The 14,571-nt window shown below is 41.9% G+C and overlaps 1 protein-coding gene across 1 annotated transcript in view; it reads left to right on the forward strand.

The window, feature by feature from the left end:
• LOC119646237 (putative odorant receptor 92a) overlaps window positions 1–14,571 on the forward strand; it is a 93,115-nt gene that overhangs the window by 49,398 nt on the left and 29,146 nt on the right. The gene's annotated exons all lie outside the window — the stretch shown is intronic.

Below are 14,571 nucleotides of genomic sequence, written 5' to 3' on the forward strand. Positions count from 1 at the left end.
TTAAAATCAATTTTTTGCTAAGTGATTTGTACCAAAAGTCGAGAATTATCTGATTCGAGAAACCGATAAGGAAAAATTCATCGAACCGAGCGAGTACTTTTTACTACTTTAAATCTACGTACATTTATAGGAGTGCGTGGATGAACTGAACTGAACCAGGTTCACTCCACTCTTTGCCTCTTGTTTTGATTCAGGATCGTGGTAATAGACCAAGGTCTCATCCATAGTGATGAATCGACCCACAAAATCCACTTTATCCCCCCAAAAATTCTCAAAATGTTGCTGAGAAAGTCGCATTCGAATGTGTTTTTGTTCCATTGTTAGCGAATGCGGCACCCATTGTGCACACAGCTTTTTGAAACCCAATCCTTCAGTCAAAATATTGCTTACACTGCCCAACGAGATGCCAAGGGCTTCTACTAAATTTCTTTCAGTCACTCGACGATTTTCCAATACGATATCCGAAGACTTTATGGGGGCTCCTAGTTTTACAAGGAACAGACGAATAACTGAAACACAATTTTTGTAATCAAACGATGAGCCAAACCAGGTAGTCAGCTTTTTGAAGACAATCTAAGTTTTGATTCTAACACATTCAATAGAAAAACATATAAATATATATTTAATATAAACCTGTGCACTGAAGAAGGGAACAAGTGATTCCCGAAATATCGATATTATTGCCTAATAAAACAATCAATAATAATGACGGAGACGGTGTTACGTTCCTCCTTCTTTAAATTGACCCAATCAACAATAATTTGTCAGAAAAAGTTTTATGTGGAAGAAATGTGCGCAGATGAATATCTTTTATTATGAAAAAGGAATTTATCTTGGAAACAATATATATCTACAAGAGTTAGATTTGGAATTAAGATGTTTATTTTGAGTGAAAATCGGAAAAATATCATTTTATACAGAAGCAAAGACACAAATTATGATACGCAGGTAATTTCTATACGTCACTGAATCCTTGTGTCAAACAATAGAAACATTGTTGAAACAATGAGAATAAACAAAGTCGGTACCCGCCGTGAAATAAAAACAAAAAATTGCAGAAAAATGAACATATAGTTACATTTAAAGACAAGCTAGTATGCGATTTCACAATATTTGCGACACAGTATCATTCATTAACAAATTACCCATTGTCTTGAAAACGTCAGATTGCGAAAAAGGTGGACTGAAGAGAAAAAGTTGTGGAAAAATTCCTGAAAGATCATAACAATTATAAAAGTAGCCAACTAACAATGATTTCATCGCCCGAAAAAGGTTATTGATTCGAAGTGCGGGCAATATTTTCAAATCTGCCAGACAATTGATGACCGAATACAATGTATCAGTTAGTTTTCGATGATTAGTAGGCTTTAAGTGGTTGTAAACATCTAAAGTACAAAAAAATAAAACGCAGGCCAATATTGGCGGTCGTTTGAATTTTGCCAATGATCACATTCGTTGGACAAACAAATGGCGTGAACTTATTTTTTTTTTCGGATGAAAAGAAGTTCGCTCTTGATGGTCCAGATGCTGTTCACTTATTATTGACACGATTAGCGTACGGAGCCATGGTTATTTAGCAACCGCCAATCGGGCGGTGGAACGGTTATGGTGTGGGGAGCCATTGGTTATTTAAAAAAAATCGTTGTTACTCATTGCCATCAGCATGAATTCTCGACAACATCAACATGATTCACTCCCTTTTCCTAGCATATGGTTACGAATGTGCTGGATTGAGTTGAGGGGTTTCGGGTACTTTACGAAGGAAGAAGTGAGTAGGATCCATAAGATCACATGCCCGGAATGCACCAGTATAAATGTAGAGCAGACTAAGCAGTTGGTAAAAATACGATTCGAGGAGCATACCAAAGAAGCGGAACTAGCGGGAAAAAACCCACTACGACATGTCTGCTGCAACTGTTCATCTAGCTTATTCCAGGTAATTAGGATAAGTAACTAAGGAAGTATTACAATTTCAAAAAAAAATAATTAAATACTAGTTATAAGGTTAATTAGTTTAATACGTTATGAGATATAAGGCTATAGAGTTAAGTGAAATAAATTATTGCAAAACCAGTACTGAAGGACGATGTTGTGTTCGACATACGTGTCTGCAATCCTTAAATAAAATCTATAGTTAAACTGGAAACTTTTCCTTTTAATAGTTTTACTTAAATCGAACTGTAGCAACCAACTTATAGTCCAGATGGAATTGATAAGAAAATTAGAGCAAAGAATGCAATTACTGGAAACCAAGTCGGCAACCGAAAAACTCATGGAATCACCACTATCCGCGTCTACAAACAAGCAGGAGTTAAAGGAGATTCCAGATTGCATAAAGGAACTTCAACAGTTCGATGGCAATCCGCTTGAATATACTTCGTTGACGCATAACATCGAAACCGTCTTAAAAGGCTATGAAATTGTGAAAGCTAAGGCAATATACAGGGCAATACTACATAGTATTCGACAGAAAATCGGAGAAGCTGCCAACGCAGTCCTAATATCCTACAACATATTCGACGAAGACTGGCAAGCCATAAAATCGTTCCATTATGCCGACAAGAGGAATATCAGACCTCTCGCACACCAATTGAACAAGCTACGGCAGGGAAGTACCTACATTGACGCTTTCTATGCTAATGTAAATCACCAATTCTTGTTAATTATAAATAAACTAAAATCTGAGGACTATTCGGCCGAAATAATTCGAGCTTTTGTGAAAACATACCGAAACAGAGCTTTAGATATCTTCATCCGTGGGCTAAACAGCGTACAGGGAAAAATTCAGAGATCTTAAACGCTGCTGGAGGCATACACCATATGTTCCAGAATTTAAATTGCCGAGCCATATCAACACATTAAAAAGACGTTCCGAATATCATCACCACGCCTATAAAGCAAATTTCTGCAGCAAAACACGATACACCTGCAGGGCAGCAGCGCGTATCAACTTACTTAGTTCAGAGCCAGTATCAAGTCGGGGTATTCTATCATTTAGTCAGTTCAGAGTATTCTAATAATCGAGTTCAAGTAACTTAGTTCGCAGTATCCTATCAGCATCGGGTCAGGATCGAATTAGTCCAAGTTAGTTCGAGGATAGTAATAGTTCAGTTGGAAGTTGTGTAATAATTAAGTGAATAAAATAAAGTGCCTTTATAATTGAAAGAAAAAGGTATTTTCAACCTAGTCTCACAGTTGTGAGATACTCAATCGGGCAGTATTTATAACTGGCGCAGCCGTGCGTCAAAAGGTGGGAGCAAACCCCTTTCGATAGGGAACCTACATTATTCGAAGAAAATTCGAATAAAATAATAAAACCAGTTCAAGAAAATTGAACTATAAAAACAATCAACCACTCGAAGAAAATTCGACTGGGTAAAACAAAAATATATAGTTCTTATTGTATCAAATTGCATACATAGCCTGAAGAAAATTCAATCAAAGGGAGCAAACAACAGACTATATTTATGATATAACAAACAGTGAAAATAATGAAAAATAAACATAACAAAATGGTCGAACAAATCCCTTTACGACTCGACTTTGGAGAACTCATCAAGGAAGCGAGAAAGCTTTCAATATACACCAGTAACAACAGAGAATACTCTTTAACAGCATCGCTTGAGGAAGCAACATCCTTACTATAACCTAGTGCAACCTGGAGATCAACAATCATATATCATGAGACTAATACTCTACAAACTGCAAGGTGAAGCGAGACACGTAGTCCAGAAATTACCTAACCCAACATGGAACACCGTCAAAAACATTCTACAATCAACATTTGGAGTCCATGAGGCATATTCTACAATAGTAAATCGAATCCATAGGGTAAGTTCTAGAAATATAGATGACGCATATTACAAATTAAACAATAAAAATAATAAATACTAAATTTGTGCAAGATCCTGAAAGGGAAAAGGGAATTTAATTGTATCAGAAATGAAAATTTAGTCCTAAGCAAGTTCAAATCCCCTTTGCCAGAATTTAAAGCATAATTAATTGAGACGAAATATTGCAAAACGCTTAATCAGGCTTATAACTTATTACGCGAAATAGAACAAAATATCGACAACAGTAGTAGCGCACACAGAAATAATCATGAGAATAAATACAAAAATAACAGTAATACCCATAACAATAACAATATTGACGTATTGAAAATAATCAAAATAATTCAAATAGTAATAGGTATCAAACAAACAGATACAACAATCACAGACCTAAGAACAGTTTTAACAATAACAGACAAAACAATCATAGTAACCACTATCGTAACCGAAATACGGAGACCGAGAGTCGATGGGGACAGAGGCGGTGGCATCAACAACACCACGCCGCACTGCAGGCAACAGTTCCAGTACTCGCCGAAGCACTCTTCTCCACCGTCCAGTTGAGGTTTCCGCTGAGGTTCTGGACGAATTCCAAAGAGCGTGTATAGAATTCTCGGATATGGATCCTTTGCTTAGACCAGGTATTTCCAGGCTCTATACATCTTCAGCAACTCCGCGAATTCTATCTCAAATCAATGATGAGATTGCGCCTCGGCTGTGCTGGCATGTCGCTGCTGCAATACAATCACTTGTGTATTGTGATTCAGTTGCGGCTATCAAATTGCACGGTCAGATGATCCACTATGAAAAATTCGTCTGGAACGTCGACGGGACTCACTATGGCAGGACATTGCTAGACTGATTCAGATCAGCACTGGCAGTGGTCTGCTGGCTGCTGAGAAATAAAGTGCAGCGGGTTTACCGGAACTATGCCATCCCCAGTGAGACACCCGTAGTTGAAAGCACTAAAGCAGAAACTTTCTGTCATATGCAGCCGGTTACGACGGTATGGCGAAAGTCATTCCAGACGTGTCCAGAATGCAACATATGCGAGGAACCAGCGAAGCTTTTTCAGATATCTCAACGAATCCTAACAGAACGTCCAGACTGTGCAGTTTTCGGTGACATAAGCGAAAGAATATTGGGGTCGACTTTAGGGGTTACAAGCCCAGCATGCTGAGCATGTTGAGTGGATCACCGCCGAAGGCACCCGCCATGCCAATAGGCCTGGTATGAATTTTGCAGATGTTACCGAAGAGGAAGTTCGACGAGCCATAAACAGGTCGAAGAACTGGAGGGGCCCAGGTCTGGATCGGGTGCAGAATTTCTGATATAAGAAATTTACCAGCGTACACAGTTGGTTGGCACGCAGTATAAATCAGATCATGAGTCGGCCGGAGGAACTTCCACCCTTCCTCACTGCGGGGATCCCTAAGAAGGACACGATGCAGGACCCTGCAGACACAAGACCGATCACTTGTTTACCAACCCTCTACAAATTCATAACGTCCATTATTAGGGGAAGGATCAATGCGCACCTCGAGACCAACAACATTCTGTCCGAGGAGCAGAAGGGTTGCCGAGTTGGATCAAGGGGTTGCAAAGAGCAATTCATTATCGACTCGGTAGTTGTAGGACAAGCAACTAAAGGCCAAAGAAATCTCTTTAGTTGTTATATCGATTATGCCAAGGCTTTTGATAGCGTTCCGCATACCTGGCTGATCGATATCCTACATCTGTATCGAATTGATCCAAAACTAATAAAGTTTTTGGTGACAGTCATGGAAGGGTGGCATACCACCTTATTAGTGCGTACATCTGAGGGTGCTAATACCTCAGAGCCCATCCGTATACGGAGGGACATCTTCCAGGGGGACTCATTGAGCCCCTTTGGTTTTCTATGGCACTGAACCCCCTTTCATGGCTACTGAATGATGCTAGAGGGCATGCTTTTGCAATAAAGTATGGCCTGCATGCTAAGTGCAAACTGACACACTTGATGTACTTAGATGACATCAAGCTGTATGCTGGGAATGATGACCAGATTAGAAGTCGGTTGCGAATAATAGACATGTTCCGCCGTGATATTCGGATGGACTTTGGATTAGACAAGTGTCGAATCCAAGCCATCCGCAAAGGTCATCACGAGCCGCATGTCGGACATAGCATTGTTGACCTCCACATCGAAGCTATGACCGAGACAGACTTCTACAAGTACTTGGGAATCCTGCAAGGAACCCGTGCTCGAGTTAGTGATCTGAAGGATGGTCTGCTGTCCGAATTCCTGCGACGTGTAAAGCTGGCACTGAAATCGCATCTCTCGGGGAAGAATAAAATAAGCGCGTTGAATGTATTCGCTATCCCTTCACTGGCTTATGCTTTCGAAATATTGTCGTGGACGAAAACCGATCTGGAAAACGTCCAGCGGCGGATACGGACAACTATGTCTAAATTACGAATGCATCATCCAAAGTCTGCCGTGGAGCGGATAAACCTACTTCGTGATATCGGAGCTAGGGGCGTGGTTGACGCGGTGGCACAACATCATCGCCAAGTCGACTCGCTGCGCGCTTATTTTTACAGCAAAAAACAGGCGAGTCCCTTGCATGCAACTGCATGTAAGGCAGACTGTGGACTGACTCCACTTAACTTGAATAATCGATCTTTCAATCCTCTGAGTGGGTGAAGTCGTACCAAGAGGGAATCGATGAATGGAAGTCGAAGGCAATGCACGGTAAACACGTGAATTGTCTTTGGCAGTCATTTGTCGAACAGATGGCTGTGTGCTGGGGAGCTCTTTGCTGAGACGGAGGGGTTCATGTGTGCCATTCAGGACAACGTGGTCGCCACCTGAGCTTATAAAAAGCTCATCATGAAAGAACGGGTGGAGAACGACCAGTGTAGAATGTGTGGTTCGGCGTTAGAGACGTTGGACCAATTCATTTCTGGCTGTACTGTTATGGCACCGGTGTAATACGTCACTAGGCATAATGATGTATGTAAGGTTATCCATCAAAACCTTGCATACAAGCATGGGCTGATCACGGGAACATGCCCGGTTTATGAGCCGCCAGTGGTGCTTGATAGTTCTGCTTACAACATGTATTGGGACCGGCAAGTACTGTTAGTTGACAAGACGGGTCGCTCCGCGTATATTATTGATGTTGCTATCCCTCATAATAGCAACATCGAACGGAAATACGTGGAGAAGAAGGTGAACTATGGGCCATTGGCTCGGGAAATCAAAGAAATTTGACGTCTCGGGCAGGTGGTTGCAGTTCCTATAATATTGTTAGCTACAGGTATACTTCCTAAATCCCTCGCGGCTTCCTTTGATGTCCTGGGACTTTCGCACAGTCTGATTGAAACCATGCAGAAGTACACCATTCTGCATACGTGCTCGATGTTGCGGGGAGTTCTCGACGGATACCCCCATTAACCTACCACTGGCCACCAACGCCACCGCCCCTTTAGCTTTTAAGTAGGTATGATCGTCCGAGCCTAAATGCTTGGCACTTAGTGCTAGTATTAGGTAAAATCCGGCATCCGCCGAGATTGTGATAACTCGGTGTAACAATCAAAAGTATAATCGGTATTGCAACCAAAATTATAGCTCTAACAACAGAATGGAAGTAGACAACTCTAATATATACAGACATAATAACCGAAATCCAGATCCCGATTTTGAACAAATCGCCTCGGAAATTACCTACCAATAATTATCTCCATATCGATAACTAAACTAAAGCCGTTATTGGTCGAAACATTTTACATTCCTTAAACGCACAAAAAAATATAGGTGAAGGAGTAATGGTAATTAACAGTGAAAACCTAAGGTTCAATTATGCGATCCCTGATGAAATAAATTATCAAATCGATATTGAAACCAACCAATCTCGCGATCAATTGTTTGAAGGATTAAACAACGAAGAGGCAATATCCTTTAAGAAAATCATCAGGGAATATGAATCACTTTTCTATAAAGAAGGGGAAAACCTTAGCTATACAACCTAAACGAAACACAAGATCTTTACCAAAACCAACAAACCCCTTTATTCTAGAATTTATCGTTTTCAACCTGCCCATGAAAAAGAGGTAGAAGACCGAATTAACATGTTAAAACAAAACATCATAAAACCATCACATTCCCCCTATAACACACCAATATGGGTCGTTCCAAGAAAACTAGATAACTGCGGTAAACAGAAATGGAGAATATAATTGATTACAGAAGACTAAACGAAGAAACTGTAGATGACAGATTTCCAATTCCATATTTGACAAACTCGGGAAAGCCCAGTATTTCACAATTCTTGGTCTAGCAAAAGGATTCCATCAAATTGAGATCAGCAAACATGATCGTCATAAAACAGCCTTTTTCACTCAAAACTCAAGCGATGGAAGTCTAGAATAGAGGAGTACAATTATGAATTAATATCCAGGCCAGGCAAAACCAATCGCCCGAATTAAATACGTTAACTTGAAGGTCTGCAACGATGCATAGAGCAAATACCGATCGAATTCCATGCTGTGAGGCTCCATTAAATGTTTTAAAGAAACAGATAATTGTTTCAAAAGGTAAGGAAATCAACGCGTATCAACAACCACATCCAGGCTACCATAGACATTTTCTCCCAATATTTTCAATGGAATCAAGATTCCATATTTCATTCAGCTCTTACTAACTTATAAAAGACGTTTTTCCAAATTCAAACTCCGCATTACGCAGCGCATAGTTAAGGATATAGCTCAAGAGCACAACAAGCTGGAAATAATTCAAAACGAACACCGTAGAATGCACAGGAGTCATCGTGAAAACAAAGGACAAACTTTGGAGAAATGCTACTTTCCCAAGATGAGTAGCCTTATAAAAAAGCTTACCAGAAACTGTGAGATTTGTAACATCAATAAATATGATCGTCATACAGTGAAACCCGAACTGCAAGCAACACCTATCTCTGAATATCCAATGGAAATCTTGCATATAGACATTTGGGAAATAATGGGAGAAAATACACTTGCGTCGACAAATTTAGCAAGTTCACCAAATTCTTCCGTGTAAAAAATAAATCGGCCTTACACCTTCGCCAGAAGATACTAAACGACTTACATTACTTTTCGGTTCCCAGAATTCCGACCTCTGCCAAAGAGGGCGGATTTATCAGTCCTATTGTCCATAACCTTTTGAAGGAGTTGATGATATTTGACACCACCACAGAAGAGCAAAGTGAATGGTGAGACTTGAGACTTCATTCAACCATCCTTGAAATCATCAGATGCGTTAATAAAGAGTACCCAGGTCTTTCAGCCAAAGAAATGGTGAATATATCCGTCGATAGGTGTAATAACACTCTCCACTCTGTAACTGAGAACAAACCTGTGGACATCTAATAACTATTAAGGGTTGCATGATTTTAGAGCTAAACTCATCTAGAATTTGAAACAAAAAGTTTTGCGAAAACAAGAGAGACAATTGCGGAATCACAATGCTAAAAATCAAAACCTAAAGTACATGAATCAGAAGATACCGTTTTCAAAATCGATAAACAGATCAAGCATAAGCCTCTATATAAAAAAGAAATAGGTTCCAAAAATAACAACGTTACGATTATGTTACTACTGACAACGGAAAGGAAATCCATAAGTCTCACTTGAAAAATGTCAAACTACAAAGGACGTCTATGAATACAATGGTCCGATTATGACGATGAACCGAGGATTAGGAAAAATAATTAGTGGAAACTTCAAAATTATCCACGCCATCGATTTGCGACAATATGACGACATTTTGAATAAAATGGAATCAGTAATACAACCAAAAGTTAATAGATGAAGCATTTTGCGACCGCAGCTTTTTCATCAGTTATCTACTATTACAAAATTAATACACCAACTACGAAGCAACAAGAAATCGAAGCGAGCAATAAATTGGCTTGGCTCCGCCTGGAAGTGGATCGCAGGAAGTCCGGATGCCACCAATTGGGACGCGATTGTGAAAAATCAGAATAAGATCATCGAGAACAACAGGCAATATAAGATCAACCAGTATATTTGGAAAGTATCTGTAGAACTAGAGGACTCCTACAACATAATAGTAGGCTTTGGTAAAATAATGCCTCTTCCTCTACGTTATCTGTTTACAAACAACTGATTTTGATCACGGCCTCATCCGACCCACAATTAAAGACAATAAAATGATTCATCTCACTTACTCCAATCTTCTCGTAACCCATGCTGCAAAATTTGGCATAAAATGAAGCTGCTCAATAATTAAGGACGTAGCCATTTACGAGAGACATCAGGTACAAAATCTTATCATACTTCCGATAGTTGCATCGAACAAGTTTTGGAAGGACTCAATGCGTATTGCGACCCGATCAGTTTTACGACAAACCTATAGTCGAGTTGGTTGACTCAAATTCGGTTTACCTCACAAACTTCCAGGTTAAATTTTTTCATGGAAATTCAACAAGTCTGTTAAACGTTACCTTCCTAATTAATTCAGAATGACTCAATACGACTTAATAACTCTGTGTAAACCAGCCTGAAAAGCAAGAAGTTTTATTCTCTGCCTCTTGAGAGGTAACTTAACGGAAAAAGATACAAAGCTGGATCTTGAATACTTACAGAAATTGCATTTAGACGACTTAGCAAAATTATACAGTGTTGAAAGCAATAATTTAGTGTCCACTACATCTGATGTCATAAACTGAAAATATTAGCAACTAACCTTAACTCTATCCAATTGCCATTCTTATCTGCGGAACACAGATTTTAAGGTAGGAGGAGTTACACATTTAATAATTCAATTGCTTTAGGCTACCAATGCTGTTTCGATTGTGCTTACATTTGCACATAGCCAATATGATTTACCGTTTAATCAACTGCACATTGCACGTTTCGCTTATAAGCAGTTTTCTGCAAACGATAAAACCATCAGCCGACGGGCCACGGACTGCGAAGCCCTTCACAAACGTGGCTAGGAGCCACTTAGGTGTGGCGCTGGCGGATGGTAATTCTGCTAGTGGCAAACTAGCGCCGGAGATGTGGACCAGTGTAGAGGTCAGGCTGTCGGGCATGGTCTTTGAACATCTCCTGGATACCGAAACACGCGGAACTCATCCCCTTCTTTGATTCCTCTCAGGTGGTCCATGGATTTCACGTTATAGCTTGCACGGACCAGTTCTTTAGGGACTTTCTCGGTTCGTGTGTCGCTAAGATCAGCGACGCTTGGGAGGGCGTAAAGCCCAAGGTCATCCCTTACGACGAGATTCCCAGGAGACCGGTCGCTCGCATCTCGTTGCCGAAGATCCGCATGGATAAGGATAAGCTTGTCCAATTCCTGCGCTTTCAAAACCCCGGGATTCCCATGGACGACTGGGTTGTTATCAAGGAAGAGGAACCTCAGACAAACAGTCAATCTTTACTACTCCACTGAAAAAGGCCGACTATAAAGTGTGGTTCGGAGTCAGGAATGCAAAGGTAAAAATGTTCCGCTTTGCAAAACCGGACGACGACCTAGATCCGATCGACGCCGCCAACGAGCTGTTGGAGGAGATGACGATCGACGGTCCGGCAGGGACTGACGAACCCCCCACGCAAGTAGGTCATGCTGAAGGTAACGCAGATAAATCTGCAGCACTCGAAGTGCGCCCCGGCTAAGCTGCTTGTCTTCCTCTTAGAGGTAGACATCGACATCGCACTAATACAGGAGCCTTGGGTCGAAGGCGACCGAACCATGAAAGGGCTCCCAAGTAAATATTTTAATTTATTCCACAGTACAGGAGACGATGATCAGGATAGACCTAGAGCATGTATTCTCGCAAAGAAGAGTCTGTAAGCTTTTCTGTGTCCAGAACTGAGTTCCAGCGACCTAGTCGTGGTCAAGCTGGCGCAGGTGGGGGCAGAGAACGTGTATATTTCCTCAGCTTAAATGCCTCACGACCGATCAACTCCGCCAGAAGAACTGCAACATCTGACGAACACCATAGCATCAAAGAAAGTCAACCTGTTGATAGGCTGCCACGCTAATGCAAGGCATACGCTTTGGGGCACCTTGGAAATCAACGAGAGAGGTGAGTCATTCTTTGATTTTATTATTATTTCAAACCTATCGGCGTGTAACAAGGGCAGAACACCAACATTCCATTTCCCCTGCTCGGAGAACTATGACGGTTGGAAGGAAGTCCTTGATATCACCCTAATAACCAACAATGGGATTCTAAGAGTGGAGGACTGGAGAGTGTCTGACAAGAGATCCTTCTCTGATCACAGTTGGATACTTTTCAGTCTAGATCTCTCCGCAGAGGTCTCCAAACCCTTTAGATACCCTGGAAGAATCGACTGGAGAAAGTTTGGTCAAGTAATTAAGAACGAATTCTCCGGTGCGCAAATTGGTAAGATTGGCACGACAGGCGAACTGGAGTCCAAGTTCGTGGCCGCCTTTAAAGTCTCGTGCCCTACTAAGTACACCAAAAAGACCCTGCACTGTGGTGGAATGAAGATCTCTCCAGCCTCAAGAAGCTGACCAGAGAAATCTTCAACATTTGCTACAGGCAAAAATATTGGCTGCCATACAAAGACTGCTTGAAAAAGTACAAGTCGGCCATCAGGACCGCCAAGAAGCAGTCTTGGTTGGACTATTGTCAGAACATCGAAATCACCAGTGAATTCCCGAGGCTCAGTAAGATTCTATCCAAGGAACATAAGAGCCCATTCTTTCTTAAAAAGTTGGAAGGCTCCTGGACGGAATCTTCTAGTGAAACCTTGGAGCAGTTGGTTCCAACGCACTTTCCCGCGAGCGAGGAGGACTGAGTCAGAACCTTGCTTGGAGGGTTTGCGGCCACTCCAGCTGTGCGAGACTATCAAATTGGTAATTACCGAGGATAAGATCGGCTGAGGTATAAACAGCTTCTCCGCATATAAATCTCCAGGGCTAGATGGTATAATACCAGTCATGCTACAGAAGGAGCAGGAAAGGGTTGTGCCGTGGTTTGTTAGGATTTACCGGAGCTGCATCTCTTTAGGATACGTACCACAGCCCTGGAGGCGAAGGACTTTCGACCTATCAGCCTGACCTCTTTCATGTTGAAGACCCTAGAGCGCGTCCTGGACATTAACTTAAGGAAGATTATGGAGAGAACACCTTTTTCTAAGTCCCAGCATGCCTACCCTAAAGAAAAATTCACAGAAACCACCCTCCACGAGGTAATTGGCACGGTTGAGCGGTCGCTGTAGTACAAACGGTATACCCTAGCTGCCTTCTTGGATGTAGAGGGAGCTTTTAACGTTAGTACCATCGCCATCAAGGAAGCCTTGACCGGTATTGGATTGGAGGGATATCTCACGAATTGGATTATATCCATGCTAAGTACCAGGATAATCCAGTCGGATCTGAGAGGCAACCACTTGACCAGAGCTGTGAACAAAGATACGACCCAGGGTGGCGCCATCTCACCGATGCTCTGGTTAATAGTAATGGACAATATGAAAATTTTTGTTTGGGATGAGTTGTCCTACGCCCACCATCTACTTGATGACGGGCTGCATTGATTTTAGAAGCAACTTACTTCTGTTATTCAGTGCGCGGGCTACTCTGTTCGTGAGCTATTGGCTTGACGGTTTCGATCGCAGGGCAGAGACGATCTCATCAGACGCTGCCTCATCGCCTCTACCCTGCGGAGCAGCGTGACCGAAAGCGGCAACAGGTGGCATTTAGCTCGTTTTTATTGAATTCAAAACCCGCCAAGGATATGAATTATAACGACCGAAATCGCCTGGTTAGAGGCGCTGAGGCAGTGTCACGCCAATATTATAATTTTTAGAAGTACTGGGCGCTCGCGCAGAGTATTCCGCACACTGAATAGCAAAAGTAAGTTGCTTCTCAAATATGTGCAGCCCACCATCAAGTAGATGGTGGGCTCAGGACAACTCATCCCAAACAAAAATTTTCATTTTATTAGCTTAAACCAGTTTAGGTTCTAACCAGGCGATTTCGGTCGTTATAATTCATACCCTTGGCGGGTTTTGAATTCAATAAAAACGAGTTAAATGCCACCTGTTGCCGCTTTCGGTCACGCTGCTCCGCAGGGTAGAGGCGATGAGGCAGCGTCTGATGAGTCAAGCCAATATTACAATGGACAACATTTTACGTACATTGAACAGCAGCGGGGTGAAGGTGGTGGCGTATACCGACGACTTGGTGATATTAGTATCAGGGGTGTTTCTGTCCTTTATAAGCGACATCATGGAAGGAGCGTTGCGAAAGGTGTGCATAAACCCAACCAAAACGCACTGATGCTATTCACCACGAAGACAAGAAATCTGAATTCCATCCACCGCGGCTGAATGAAGAAAGATTGGTTCTTTCCTCTAATGTAAAGTATTTGGGTGTAATCCTGGATCCGAAGTTAAATTGGAGATTGAACATAGAACTGAGGATTAAGAAGGCCTGTATAGCCTTCTATGACTGCAAGAGAACCTTTGCAAAGAAATGGGGTCTTCGGCCGAGGATGGTTCTCTGGATGTACACCGCTGTAGTGCGTCCGATCCTAACGTACGACTCTACTGTATGGTGGCAGGCTTTGGGAAAAAGATATAATAGGACGAAGCTTAATAGGATTCAAAGAACCGCGTGTGCAGGTGCTTCCGGGGCTCTGCAGTCCTGTCTTCCAGGCTTTTGGAGCAGTGCAGACACGCGCTGAACCGTCTGGGCGGCACGCTCAAGGTCACCCACCTC

The sequence above is a fragment of the Hermetia illucens genome, chromosome 1 (assembly GCF_905115235.1).
Source record: "Hermetia illucens chromosome 1, iHerIll2.2.curated.20191125, whole genome shotgun sequence".
NCBI lineage: Eukaryota > Metazoa > Arthropoda > Insecta > Diptera > Stratiomyidae > Hermetia > Hermetia illucens.